Source organism: Pseudophryne corroboree, chromosome 2, assembly GCF_028390025.1.
Source record: "Pseudophryne corroboree isolate aPseCor3 chromosome 2, aPseCor3.hap2, whole genome shotgun sequence".
Lineage (NCBI taxonomy): Eukaryota > Metazoa > Chordata > Amphibia > Anura > Myobatrachidae > Pseudophryne > Pseudophryne corroboree.
In genome coordinates this window covers 1,037,763,466-1,037,777,131 of record NC_086445.1, presented here as the reverse complement: position 1 = coordinate 1,037,777,131, position 13,666 = coordinate 1,037,763,466, and the positions used below count along the sequence as shown (strand labels likewise).

The 13,666-nt window shown below is 43.2% G+C and overlaps 1 protein-coding gene and 2 pseudogenes across 2 annotated transcripts in view; 2 read left to right on the top strand and 1 right to left on the bottom strand.

Moving 5' to 3' along the window:
• Positions 1-13,666, top strand: part of TIGIT (T cell immunoreceptor with Ig and ITIM domains) — a 105,755-nt gene that overhangs the window by 46,091 nt on the left and 45,998 nt on the right. The gene's annotated exons all lie outside the window — the stretch shown is intronic.
• Positions 8,911-9,029, bottom strand: LOC135052093 (5S ribosomal RNA; annotated as a pseudogene).
• LOC135052081 (5S ribosomal RNA) lies at positions 11,488-11,606 on the top strand (annotated as a pseudogene).

Genomic DNA, 13,666 nt, shown 5'->3' with positions numbered 1-13,666 from the left:
CCAAGTCTCCCTCTCGGCAACCTTCAATGCAGTTGTGCTGGTCAATAAGACTTGATATGGTCCTTCCCATCTGTCAATAAGGCAACCTGAGCGTAGAAAATTCTGTATCATTACATAATCCCCAGGTTCAATGTCATGACAATTACTGTCTGGCAAATCAGGAATCACCAACTTTAGATTATCATTCTGATTCCTCAATTGCTTACTCATTTTAACCAAGTACTTTACGGTTACTTCATTGTTACATTTCAAATCATCCTGGGGGTTAATCATAACATGGGGTTGTCGACCAAACAGAATTTCAAAAGGAGACAGATTAAGAGGGGACCTGGGAGTGGTTCTGTTGCTGTATAATACAATTGGCAAAGCTTCAGGCCATAACAGTCCTGTTTCAGTCATTACCTTGCTCAATTTATTTTTAATAGTGCTGTTTACTCTTTCCACCTTCGCACTCGCCTGGGGGCGGTACGGAGTGTGCAGCTTACTATTAATTCCCATCAACTTACACATTGTTTGAAAGACTTCACCTGTAAAATGGGTACCCCTATCACTCTCAATGATTCTAGGGATACCATACCTGCACACAAATTCCTGCACAATTTTCTTTGCAGTAAACACAGCGGTATTTGTGGCCACGGGAAATGCTTCAACCCAATTTGAGAACACGTCAATACAGACCAATACATACTTTAAATTTCTACAAGGTGGCAATTGTATGAAATCAATTTGTATTACCTGAAAAGGGCCATCTGTCGGAGGGATATGGGATGGCTCTGTCGGTATTGCCTTTCCGATATTCTTCCTCAACAGGTGAGACATGTCATTGCTCTTTTACCCGCATGGGAAGAAAATCCTGGGGCACACCAATAAGCTCTTACCAACTTACACATTCCTTCTTTGCCTAGATGAGTCAGCCCATGTGCCGCTTCCGCTAGACTTGGAAGGTATGCTCTGGGTGCCACTGGCTTACCCTGTCCATCTGTCCAGAGTCCTGATGACTCCTGGCCATATCCTTTTGACCTCCAAACTGCCTTTTCCTGTGGGGAACACAAGTTTTGCATTTCACACAATTTCTGTGTGTTTACAGTATTAAATACCATTAGTTGTGTGATGTCTGTTTGTATGGGGGTACTGGCTGCTGATTTAGCAGCTTCGTCTGCTCGGCTGTTACCAAGTGATACCGGGTCTTGGCTATATGTGTGAGCTTTACACTTGATAACAGCCACTCTGTCGGGTTCCTGTATCGCTGTTAGAAGTCTTTTGATGTGGGCTGCATGCGCTACGGGTGTGCCAGCTGCCGTCATGAAATTTCTGAGGCGCCATAGGGCCCCGAAATCATGGACTACTCCGAAGGCGTACCTAGAATCTGTGTAAATATTGGCTGACTTGCCCTTAGCCAATTCGCATGCTCTGGTTAGGGCAACCAATTCAGCAATTTGTGCTGAGTGTGGTGGGCCTAGCAGTTCTGCTTCTATGGTACTTTGGTCATCTACGACTGCGTATCCAGTACACAAGTCTCCCGAGTCCGTCTGTCTGTGACAACTACCGTCAGTGTAGAAAGTAAAATCTACATCTTCCAGTGGGTTGTCACTGATGTCAGGCCTTGCCGTGAAATTTTGGGTCAAATATTCCATACAATCATGTGTGTTGCTGTCCTTACTAAATCCTCCTTCACCATCACTCTCATCCTCCACCCTTTGTGGCTGTCCAGGCACACCTGGGAGATATGTTGCAGGATTTAGTGCACTGCATCTCTTTATAGTAATGTTTACCGGGGCCATCAATGCCAATTCCCATCTTGTAAACCGTGCTGATGAGACGTGCCTGGTTTGGGCAGAATTCAGTAAAGCTGACACTGCATGTGGTGTATGAATTGTGAGGTTGTGTCCTAGCACTACATCTTCGCTTTTACTTACTAGCAATGCTATCGCTGCAACACTTCGCAAGCATGTGGGGAGGGATCGCGCTACCATATCTAGCTGAGCGCTATAGTAGGCTACCGGCCTGCTGGCATCACCATGCTTCTGGGTTAAGACACCTGCTGCGCACCCAGCACTCTCTGTTCCGTACAGCTCAAAGGGTTTCCCATAGTCTGGCATACCTAATGCCGGTGCCTGCGTTAGGCACTGTTTAAGTCTCTCAAATGCCATCTCAGATTCGTCTGTGTGCGAAATCCGATCAGGTTTGCTTGATGAGACCATCTCCTGCAAAGGTAGGGCCAGTATGGAAAAACTTGGGATCCAGTTACGGCAATACCCACACATTCCTAAAAACGTTCTAATCTGTTGCTGGGTTTGTGGCAGGGTCATGTCACGAATTGCTTGAATTCTATCAGCGGTGAGGTGTCTCAGTCCTTGTGTCAGACAGTGTCCCAAATACTTCACCCTGGTCTGGCATAATTGTAACTTATCTTTGGAAACCTTGTGTCCAGTGTCTGAAAGATGAAACAGGAGTTGTTTCGTATCTCTCAGGCAGAGCCGGCCTTAGGCATAGGCAAACTAGGCAAATGCCTAAGGCATTTGGTATGCTTGGGGGCACCAGCAGCTTCTGCTGATTAAAATGATATGCAGCATGCCTATATTCTGTGTGTGACTGCGGCTGTATCTGCATACGAAATGCTACGTTGCAGTGTATTCCTGGAAATCACTGTAATGTAGCATTTTGTATGCAGATACAGCCGCAGTTGCACACAGAATATAGGCATGCTGCATATCATTTTAATCAGCAGAAGCTGCTTGTGCATCCTAGCCACATAGTAATGCAAATAATGTGATGCATTTTCATAAACAAAAGGCAGCTGACATTAGCAGAGCTGCCAGCTGACTCATGCCAGGCATCTCCTGCAGAACTAGCGGCGGTGCTAGGGGGCACCAGCCAAAATCTTGCCTAGGGCATCATATTGGTTAGGGACGGCTCTGCTCTCAGGGACGCTTCTAGTGAATCAGAACACAGCAGTAAATCATCCACGTACTGTATTAATACTGATCCACTCTCAGGTTGGAAAGACTGTAAACAATCATGCAAGGCCTGAGAGAAAATACTTGGGCTGTCAATGAAACCTTGTGGTAAGCGAGTCCAGGTGTACTGAACTCCTCTGTATGTAAATGCGAATAAGTATTGACTGTCAGGGTGCAGAGGTACCGAGAAGAAGGCGGAGCAGAGGTCAATCACAGTGAAAAATTTGGCAGTGGGAGGGATTTGCATAAGGATGACAGCTGGATTTGGCACTACGGGGAATTGACTCTCAACTATTTTGTTGATCCCCCTTAGATCCTGCACTAATCTGTAACCCCTCCCCCCACTCTTTTTAACAGAGAAGATGGGACTATTGGCAGTGCTGGACGTCCTTACCAGAATGCCCTGTTGTAGCAAGCGCTCTATTACAGGGTAAACTCCTAACTCCACCTCTGGCTTCAGAGGGTATTGTGGGATTTTTGGAGCTATCCTACCATCTTTTACTTGCACAACTACTGGGGCTACGTTTGCCATTAATCCAGTGTCTTGTCCATCCTTGGTCCAAAGTGACTCCGGTATCTGGGAAGTCATTTCTTCTACCTTGGACGGACACCTATTTACAATAACAGAGTGTGACATTAATCTTGTTGGGGAGTCTAGCATATCCTGCGCTTCCTGAGCGTGGTTTTCGGGTATATCCAAGAACACACCTTCAGGAGTACAATATATGACGCATCCCATTTTGCACAGTAAATCTCTCCCTAGGAGATTAGTCGGAGCCGATGCAGCCAGCAGAAAAGAATGCTTGGTATGCAAAGGCCCTATCGTAATCTCTGCTGGTTTGCTTAAAGGATATTGTCGCACTACTCCTGTTACTCCCATGGCTGGAATTGTTTTACCAGTGGTTCTCATGCCCACGGTCGAATTTATCACTGACTTGGCCGCCCCCGTATCTACAAGGAAATTTAGAGATTTACCAGCTACATCAATTGTGACCTCGGGTTCACTTCCAAGGCTCGCAATTAATTTCACTGGCTGCAGATTACAGGTGTGGCCACACCCCTATGGTGCGTGGTGACCTCCCTGCATCGCACTGGCAGCTATTACCTGTGAAGGGGGTAAATGGGAACTATCAGAGACTTGCCAGTCTCTTCTTGGGGGATACCTTCTTGTTTCCCCTGCGTGTGGCTCATAACTCCGTCTCTGCGGTCCTTGATCCCAATCTCGTATGTCATGTCGTTGTCTAGGGTTTTTATATGCATTGTGTGGGTTACTGGTGCAGTTACGTGCAAAATGTCCTTCCCTGTTACAATTGTAACATTTTACCATATACGGCTTACCACCAGGGGTCTGAGATTTAGACTGAAGCGGCCTTGTTGTAAGGGCTTGGATACTTATAGCCATCAGTTTATCACCCTATGACTCCCTGCATCTTGTGATGTTCTTGTCGTGCCCAACAGCAGTCTCTCTTAAGGCGGCCACCGACATACCTCTCCAGTTAGGGTGAGTTGTTTGTACCCTATTTCTTAATACCTCCTTTAAACCGTCCATCAAGACGGACACCGCTACCTCTCTATGGTGTATATTTGCCTCAATGTCCACGATCCCAGTATATTTAGCCATTTCCTCCAGTGCCCGGTGGAAATAGTCAGAGGCAGTTCCTCCTTCCATTTGTTTGATGGAGAAAATTTTGTTCCATTTTACCACAGCTGGGAAGTATATTCCCAGCTGCAGATTGATTCTGGTTACATTATCTTGATTATACTCATCCGTAAGGGGTACTTCTTCGTCTAATTTACAGTCAGCTATAAATTTCACAGGGTCAATACTAGAGGGCAGGCATGCCCTCAGTAGTGTCCTCCAATCTTTGTTATTAGGTTCAGTGGAGTTACCCAGGTCCTTAATGAACCTCTGACATGCAGCTAAATCTTTTCTGGGATCAGGGAATTCAGACAAAATTGTTCTTAATTCTGCTCGGGACCAGGGACAGTGCATTGCAATATTCCTGATGGGTGTGACCCCATTTGTGTCGGTCTTCCCATTGGGGACCACTATCACTCTAACAGGATTAAGATTAATTACTTCATTCTGGGTTGATTCTACAGTGTGTGGTGCAACAGTTTCAGCATATTGTACAGTGCCGTACTTACCTTTAGACACAACCTCACATGTCCCTGAACTATGGGCCCTTGATACCACTCTTACTGGTTGGGCGGTGCCCACTGGAGTATCGTTTATGGTGGCCGCTAGAGAGAGAGCTGAAATCGTAGTGGGCTCATCTTCCTGGCCGTATTCCTGGGGGAAGTTTAAAATGGGATACAACTTGCATGGGTTAGCGTTAGTATCAACATTTGCATTAACTTTCATTTTATTCTTATCACTACTACATTGATTAAGTGCACCCTTATCGAACACCCGCATGCCATTCTCTGCAGCCACTTTTTGCCCTACTATATATGGTGGTGGTGCCGTTGCTATCAGACTTCTATCAGGATTTGAATTTGCTTTCTGAGCTAATTCCTGTTGTATTTCACTTTCCTGTTGCCATACCTGTAAACAATCGTAATGTCTAATCCTCTGCTTTGCAGATTTTATTAGACATATCCTTCTTCTTAGATTTTGCAATACCTCAGGGTTCAAACTGCCCACCCTGGGGAACTGTTCACCATCATCCTCTGTCATTCGTTCCCATTCTTTGCATAATACCTGTGTGTGTGATCCGTATTTTTCACACATTATATACCGTGCTGACCCTTTGGGCCAACAAATACCAACGTGAACCCTTGTTGGACGTCCCTTCTTTGAGCAATTGGCCCCCATTGTTTGCAGATATTGCTGTATCAGCGAATTCTTACAAAACAAACCAAGTTGCCCGCGGTAAGGCGACGGTGAAAGTTCAATGAGTGCCTTCACTCACTTTACGCCCCAATTGGCCAATACGAGTTCCAGCAATGTGCCCACCACTGGTCGCACCCAATTCGCGGGATCTTTTTGTAACCTCTATTTACTGGGGCGTGTGGGAGTATGCTACCCTCCCCAGTAAGTATTGGTTGTTGGAGATTTCCTGAGTGAACAGCGAAACTCCCTTAAAATAACAAAAACCTACACAAATCACGTTAGAATGTACAAATAGCGTTTATGATCCCACAGTAAATTTTAATGGGTATCAAGGTAACAAACTAATGCACACAATTACGTGCGGTCCAGTCGCACTGCGCATAAGTAACTTAATATTTATACGCTGTACGACCAACGGAATCGGTTGTTTAGGCTGCGAAACCTGCAGCCGGAGCTCACCTTGTCTATATGGGTACTACGCAAAACCCCCCGGGCTGCACTTAAACCTTCGCAGTCCTTTTGTCTGCGGATACTACTTGCTCCTTTTACCTTGTATAATGTTAACGTGGGCAAGCCAGTCCCATGCCACCAAGTGTCCACTCACCTGATGTGGTCTCCGACGGGATCCCGATTTCTGGGTTCACAAAATAATACCTTTATTTCCACACTCACTCCTATTCACTCATATGCACACTGATCTTTCTGTACAGAAATTCCTTTCGTACAGGCAGTAGTCCAATCCCTGAGTATTGCAAATAGAAAAAGGTTCTCTTTTAACTAAGCTTTTTGGAAACTGAACAAACCTGTGCTATTATCAGGTAACTATACTATACCGCCCACACCAAAACAATGCTATTGTGTAATTTGAGTTTCGGTGGGCGTATCCGTACGCTCCGTTGCGTAATATACGCTCCGTGCGTCGACCCTCGCGTCACGTACGCTAGTCCCACCCTTTGTTAGGGACACGTGTACGCAGGCCAGATATGTCCACAGAAACACAACTAACACGTTTCTATAAATGTAAACGATGTTCAACTGTAATCGATTACCGTACACCACACAGTATCTGCTATGCTGTGTGTGTGTCCTTTACAATTATTCCCTTAAAAATTATCCTTTATAATCTCAACTAAATAGCACCAGATTTCCTCAGCACGTGTCTAATAATCGATTCTAATGGCAACAAGAGAGTGAGATGTAACAATGTACAAATGAAAAGAAATGCAGGTATGTGCGTGCGTGCGTGTGTATGCAAAACAGAAATAAACAGTTTTAAAAGATAATAGCGTATTGTTCTTACCTTCCTACCTTCCGGTTCCGGATTCCACCCCAGCACTCCTACAGCGTAGCGTAACAGACGCTTATCTAGTCAGCACCACTGTATCCCTCACCACCAATACGGATACGAAAGGATACTGCTTTCCCGCCCTTTGCTGACAGATAAAGTCTGTGTGCCCTAGTGTGGATATGTGGAGGACGGACGAGGCCCCAATTGATAATGCCGATTTATTACCTTATAACATTCACTATATGTGGGTAAGAGACTCAGTACGCAATTGACGTATGGGGTACCGTAAGGGTACGCACTTGGCGTAGCAGATGCTTAGCCTTGGTCGAGACGCACATGCGGCACGCTCGCTCACAGCTTAACGCTTGGTGTCGAGCACGCTATAGGCGGCCGACTACCGTAATGCTACGCAACCAGCGTAGCGGACGCTCGTGACCACGAGGGGAACACGAGCGGCGCAGACGCTCACGGGATGACACTCAGTAAACCTTGTATGCAACACACTGAAAGATTGAGTTTGTACTGTAAACCTTACTACTGAAATACTGTAGCGATATAACGCTGCTTAACCTTGTTAATGTAAAAGCTGCTTGAGCGATTGAGACGCTCCGAGTACCTCAGCAATGTAATAAACACACAATACCTTGCTAAGGTTCCAACACCTTTACTAACAATATTTAGCTATGTAAAAAAGGGGAAAACAGTTAACAGTTCATACACTACAGGCTAACATAAATATCTAACAGAATAACTACACGTGAATATACAATAGCGGCACAATCGCAAACACAAATACATAGACTAAGAATGAACGGCTAACATTACACGGGTAACAAAGTGGCCACAGAGAAACATACCATACGGGGAACACTCGCTAGCGCAACCGGATCCAGTCCTCCAATTATCAGAGATAAATGTTGATGAGAGAGAGTACTGGCCGGTCTGGGGACAGTGACCCTTATATACACAATATACAGTGCACTACAAAGGATCCTATAATCTCATTGTTCATTGGACACAGGAATGTCTCCCCGCATTATAACAAAAGGTCATAGGTTGGTTTGAACAGGTGGGCTGTGACTATATCGAACTGTAATGGGTTGGGGTTTTGGAATCCGCACTGGTTCAGATTGTAATTAAGTGATAGCAGTTTATAAGCAAATTTTTATCTGCCGTAGGAGGCAGAGATCATACTAGTAACCAACATAAAACTACCAGTTCGCCTGACTGGCTTTTGTGGGTAGTATAGGGTTGGCGGTGCTCCCGGACATAAGTTCAGAACAAACTTTGTAGGGGTTTTTTTTGCAAAGAAGCAAAAAAGGGGACTGTTTAGATGTCTTTCTGGGGCACACTTTTGATAAATTAGTTTGTAATGAAGATGGAATGATGTGAAATGTAATTATAAAGATAAAACATAACTTTTATTTCATATCAGACGATAAAAAAGGGGGGAGAGACAAACAAATTAGATAAATGATGCTGTATATATCAGCAAGGTGAATAAAAAAAGTATTAAATCACAATGTGACGATATGTGACTCTCTTAATGTAAAGTAGGTGGCAGAAGGTTTGTCCGCACACCCACTGAAAATAAGCGAGTATTGATGTTTGAATTGAATCAGAGCGAAAATTTTAGGTAAATCCTGTATTCTCTATGGATTTATGAATTTTTATACTTGAGTATATTCATATGAGAGAAACAGGAAGAACCGGCTTTAACGACTCCGTACTCCTTTCTGTTAGGTAACACAGATATTAGTGCTGCAAAGACCAACAGCAGTAGGAATACTGGTGAATGAAAAATATATACACGGAAGGTGTGTTCCTTGATACTACAGTACCCAGTATTCCCAGAGGGTCACCCTTTCTGGTACTGACCAGGCCCAATGCTGCTTAGCTTCCAAGATCAGACGAGATCGGGCATATCCAGCATGGTATGACTGTAGATAGTCAAGTATATACCTATCTGCGTATGGAGAAACCAATTGCTTAATAGGTTTGGGCTGGTCTGGAAAGGTATAAAGAAAATTGAACCCAGTTACTAAAAAGTATCTAGGCACTGTGTCCCAATAATTTGGGTGAAAGAAGATGTGACCGAGTGCAAGTGGAATATTCACATATGTATAGTATCAAAATGAAGCATAGGGCAGCCGGTATCCTGATGTTGACACTGGTGCCGAGTGTATTAATGTTGTCAGATATCAAATTATTTGCCCAAAATGTAGCATTCAAAATACAACCATATTGGTAGTGGGATTTTGTAAGAAACCATGAAAAAAACACACACATGAAGCAAGAGTCCTCAAGGAGGGCAAAACAAATTCTGCATGCTCACTGTTTCCCACAATTTAGTTATGGTGATATCTGTTGAATATGTGAATGTTTCCCTACTAATAGAGCAAAAAGGTATACATATAAATATATGCACATACAAATATATCAGTCTAAAAATAACAAGGTAGATATAAATATCTGCATAATCCAAATAGAAATGCTAGGTAAATTGTTGTTCTAGTAATTGAAAAGATCCTTCAGTCTGAATTTAGACAGATTCAAAATAAATCAATTGCTAAATGCTTCGCAGAAATACTATGTGTTACCACATGAAAAACATAATGATACCCATAAAGTCCAGCACACAAGCACAAAACCACAGTATAATCATTAATCAATTTGCAAGGAAAAATTATTTTACATACATAAGACCATATTTGTCATAATTTATACAGTGCAGATTATGTGTATAGACCTTCTGTGGATTTGTTCAGATTCTCCAAAGCACTGTCCTGACTTGGCTATTTGAAGAGAGGGTTAAAAGGATGATACACGCATTACCATCTGATTGATGGTCTCTCTAAATGGTTAAATACCTGGTCTGTATAGGGGAAATCTGGAGAGACAGCCAACAATTGCTGTTTAGGTCAGGGCTTGTTGCTATGGCAACCTATCCTGTCCGTGCCATGTGCACGGAGCGGAGAATGCTCATCCCCTGTGAGTTAGAAAAACATAGAGGGATGAGGTGCCTGTAGGAGAGCCTGCCACAAACTAATGGGGGTGGTGTGTGGTACTTGCGGTGTGCTGTGGAGGAGTCCGCCCGCGCGGAGCTCCGTGACGGAGATCCCGGAAGTCGAGCGCCGGACCGGAAGTGACGCGCATTTCGCTTGGAGGAGCTTGTTCACCTGAACAAGCTCCTCCCAGCGAAACACGCGTCACTTCCGGTCCGGCGCTCCACTTCCGGGATCTCCGTCACGGAGCTCCGGCGGGCGGACTCCTCCACAGCACACCGCAAGTACCACACACCACCCCCATTAGTTTGTGGCAGGCTCTCCTACAGGCACCTCATCCCTCTATGTTTTTCTAACTCACAGGGGATGAGCATTCTCCGCTCCGTGCACATGGCACGGACAGGATAGGTTGCCATAGCAACAAGCCCTGACCTAAACAGCAATTGTTGGCTGTCTCTCCAGATTTCCCCTATACAGACCAGGTATTTAACCATTTAGAGAGACCATCAATCAGATGGTAATGCGTGTATCATCCTTTTAACCCTCTCTTCAAATAGCCAAGTCAGGACAGTGCTTTGGAGAATCTGAACAAATCCACAGAAGGTCTATACACATAATCTGCACTGTATAAATTATGACAAATATGGTCTTATGTATGTAAAATAATTTTTCCTTGCAAATTGATTAATGATTATACTGTGGTTTTGTGCTTGTGTGCTGGACTTTATGGGTATCATTATGTTTTTCATGTGGTAACACATAGTATTTCTGCGAAGCATTTAGCAATTGATTTATTTTGAATCTGTCTAAATTCAGACTGACGGATCTTTTAATTACTAGAACAACAATTTACCTAGCATTTCTATTTGGATTATGCAGATATTTATATCTACCTTGTTATTTTTAGACTGATATATTTGGATGTGCATGTATTTATATGTATACCTTTTTGCTCTATTAGTAGGGAAACATTCACATATTCAACAGATATCACCATAACTAAATTGTGGGAAACAGTGAGCATGCAGAATTTGTTTTGCCCTCCTTGAGGACTCTTGCTTCATGTGTGTTTTTTTCATGGTTTCTTACAAAATCCCACTACCAATATGGTTGTATTTTGAATGCTACATTTTGGGCAAATAATTTGATATCTGACAACATTAATACACTCGGCACCAGTGTCAACATCAGGATACCAGCTGCCCTATGCTTCATTTTGATACTATACATATGTGAATATTCCCCTTGCACTCGGTCACATCTTCTTTCACCCAAATTATTGGGACACAGTGCCTAGATACTTTTTAGTAACTGGGTTCAATTTTCTTTATACCTTTCCAGACCAGCCCAAACCTATTAAGCAATTGGTTTCTCCATACGCAGATAGGTATATACTTGACTATCTACAGTCATACCATGCTGGATATGCCCGATCTCGTCTGATCTTGGAAGCTAAGCAGCATTGGGCCTGGTCAGTACCAGAAAGGGTGACCCTCTGGGAATACTGGGTACTGTAGTATCAAGGAACACACCTTCCGTGTATATATTTTTCTTTCACCAGTATTCCTACTGCTGTTGGTCTTTGCAGCACTAATATCTGTGTTACCTACTAGAAGGAGTCCGGAGTCGTTAAAGCCGGTTCTTCCTGTTTCTCTCATATGAATATACTCAAGTATAAAAATTCATAAATCCATAGAGAATACAGGATTTACCTAAAATTTTCGCTCTGATTCAATTGAAACATCAATACTCGCTTATTTTCAGTGGGTGTGCGGACAAACCTTCTGCCACCTACTTTACATTAAGAGAGTCACATATCGTCACATTGTGATTTAATACTTTTTTTTATTCACCTTGCTGATATATACAGCATCATTTATCTAATTTGTTTGTCTCTCCCCCCTTTTTTTATCGTCTGATATGAAATAAAAGTTATGTTTTATCTTTATAATTACATTTCACATCATTCCATCTTCATTACAAACTAATTTATCAAAAGTGTGCCCCAGAAAGACATCTAAACAGTCCCCTTTTTTGCTTCTTTGCAAAAAAAAACCCTACAAACTATATCGAACTGCTCAGGTGGGAGGGAATCTCAAGATTCCCGCCGCATGGATAATGAGCCGCAAATATAGTAAATGTCCAGAAACTACTAATAGACATAACTATACGCAGGAGCGATTAATCTTTACCCAACCAGCACCGGATTGTTCCTAATAAAATGTTCTTTAGTTAGGTACCAAACACCACTGCTCAAACCCTGTCTGACCCTTCGTATCATGCAAAGAGGAATTCCTCTGTCCAGCGACCAGTTACAATAAACAAACTTACAGTTATTATTAAGGGGAACATTATCTATAAAATATACTATTTGGATTTACTATGTAACGATTGAGTCGCCCGCTAGATGCACACAAACTCTACCGTAAATGCACATACCACGCGCTCAAGCGCATGGCCGTGGAGGCGCCGTCACGCAACTGCGAATATGTGCACGCACGGGAGAGAATGTGCACGTGCAGCGGGCAAGCGCATGTGGTGAATATATGGCAACGTGTAGCATGATATTTTTCCGACTTTGACAACAGTTAACATCTTATACACTACAGGCTAACATCAATATCTACACAGAATAACTGAAATTATACAATATACAACAGTTTCTTAATCCTAAACAATAACAGAGAGAGAGAGAGTATGGCAAATACAAACAGAGAATAAGTTGGTTACAGAGAAACTTACACACGTGGAAATGACTTCGCCGGCGCAACCTGGACCAGGGCTCTAGCCTTCAGTGTGAAAACCTTGCAGAGTCTTGTGTCACCAAGCCTATTGCAAGCTATATTTATTTACTAACTCAAGACATACTACAATAGATACTGTGTGCTCTCTTTCCATTGGTTAGGGGGTGGGACATGTACTGCACCTGGGATCATTGGTTAGTTCAAGAAGTGGGTGATGGCAAGGACTTGTTAGTATTCTAAATTCCTCTTTGTCTGATTATATTGAGGAAAGCTATTGTTTTGGATCTTCCAAACAAACTCTGTCTCTGGGCTTTGTTTACCCCACCTTCAGTTGAGACAATTGACTACTCAGCACTCATTATTCTGGAGAGAAACCTGGTTCTATTCATAAACAAAGGTGTAAGCCCTCTTCATAGAATCTCAAAGCTTAGTGTAAATAAGGCTATTGTATTCAGTCTGTGGGAAATAAATGACTGAATTCTATTCACCTACCCTGCACTTGTGTAATTTATTCGGAATGCAATTAATCTTATTTTCTACTTCTGTGCATAACCATGAGCAGGAACTATGCGAATCCCTCCCAATTATCATAGGCACAACACCCCTTCAATACCCCACAGCTGGACACCATTCACTACCCTCCAACCTTTGTCTGAGCCCTCCCAGCATGCAAAGAGGAATCTCTCTGTCCCTGAACCAGTTACACTAATCATACTTACAGATATTATTAAAGGGAATATTACCTACAAAATACATTATTTGGATTAACTATGTAACGATCGAGTCGCCCGCCAGACGCACACAAACTCTACCGTAAATGCACATACCACGCGCCT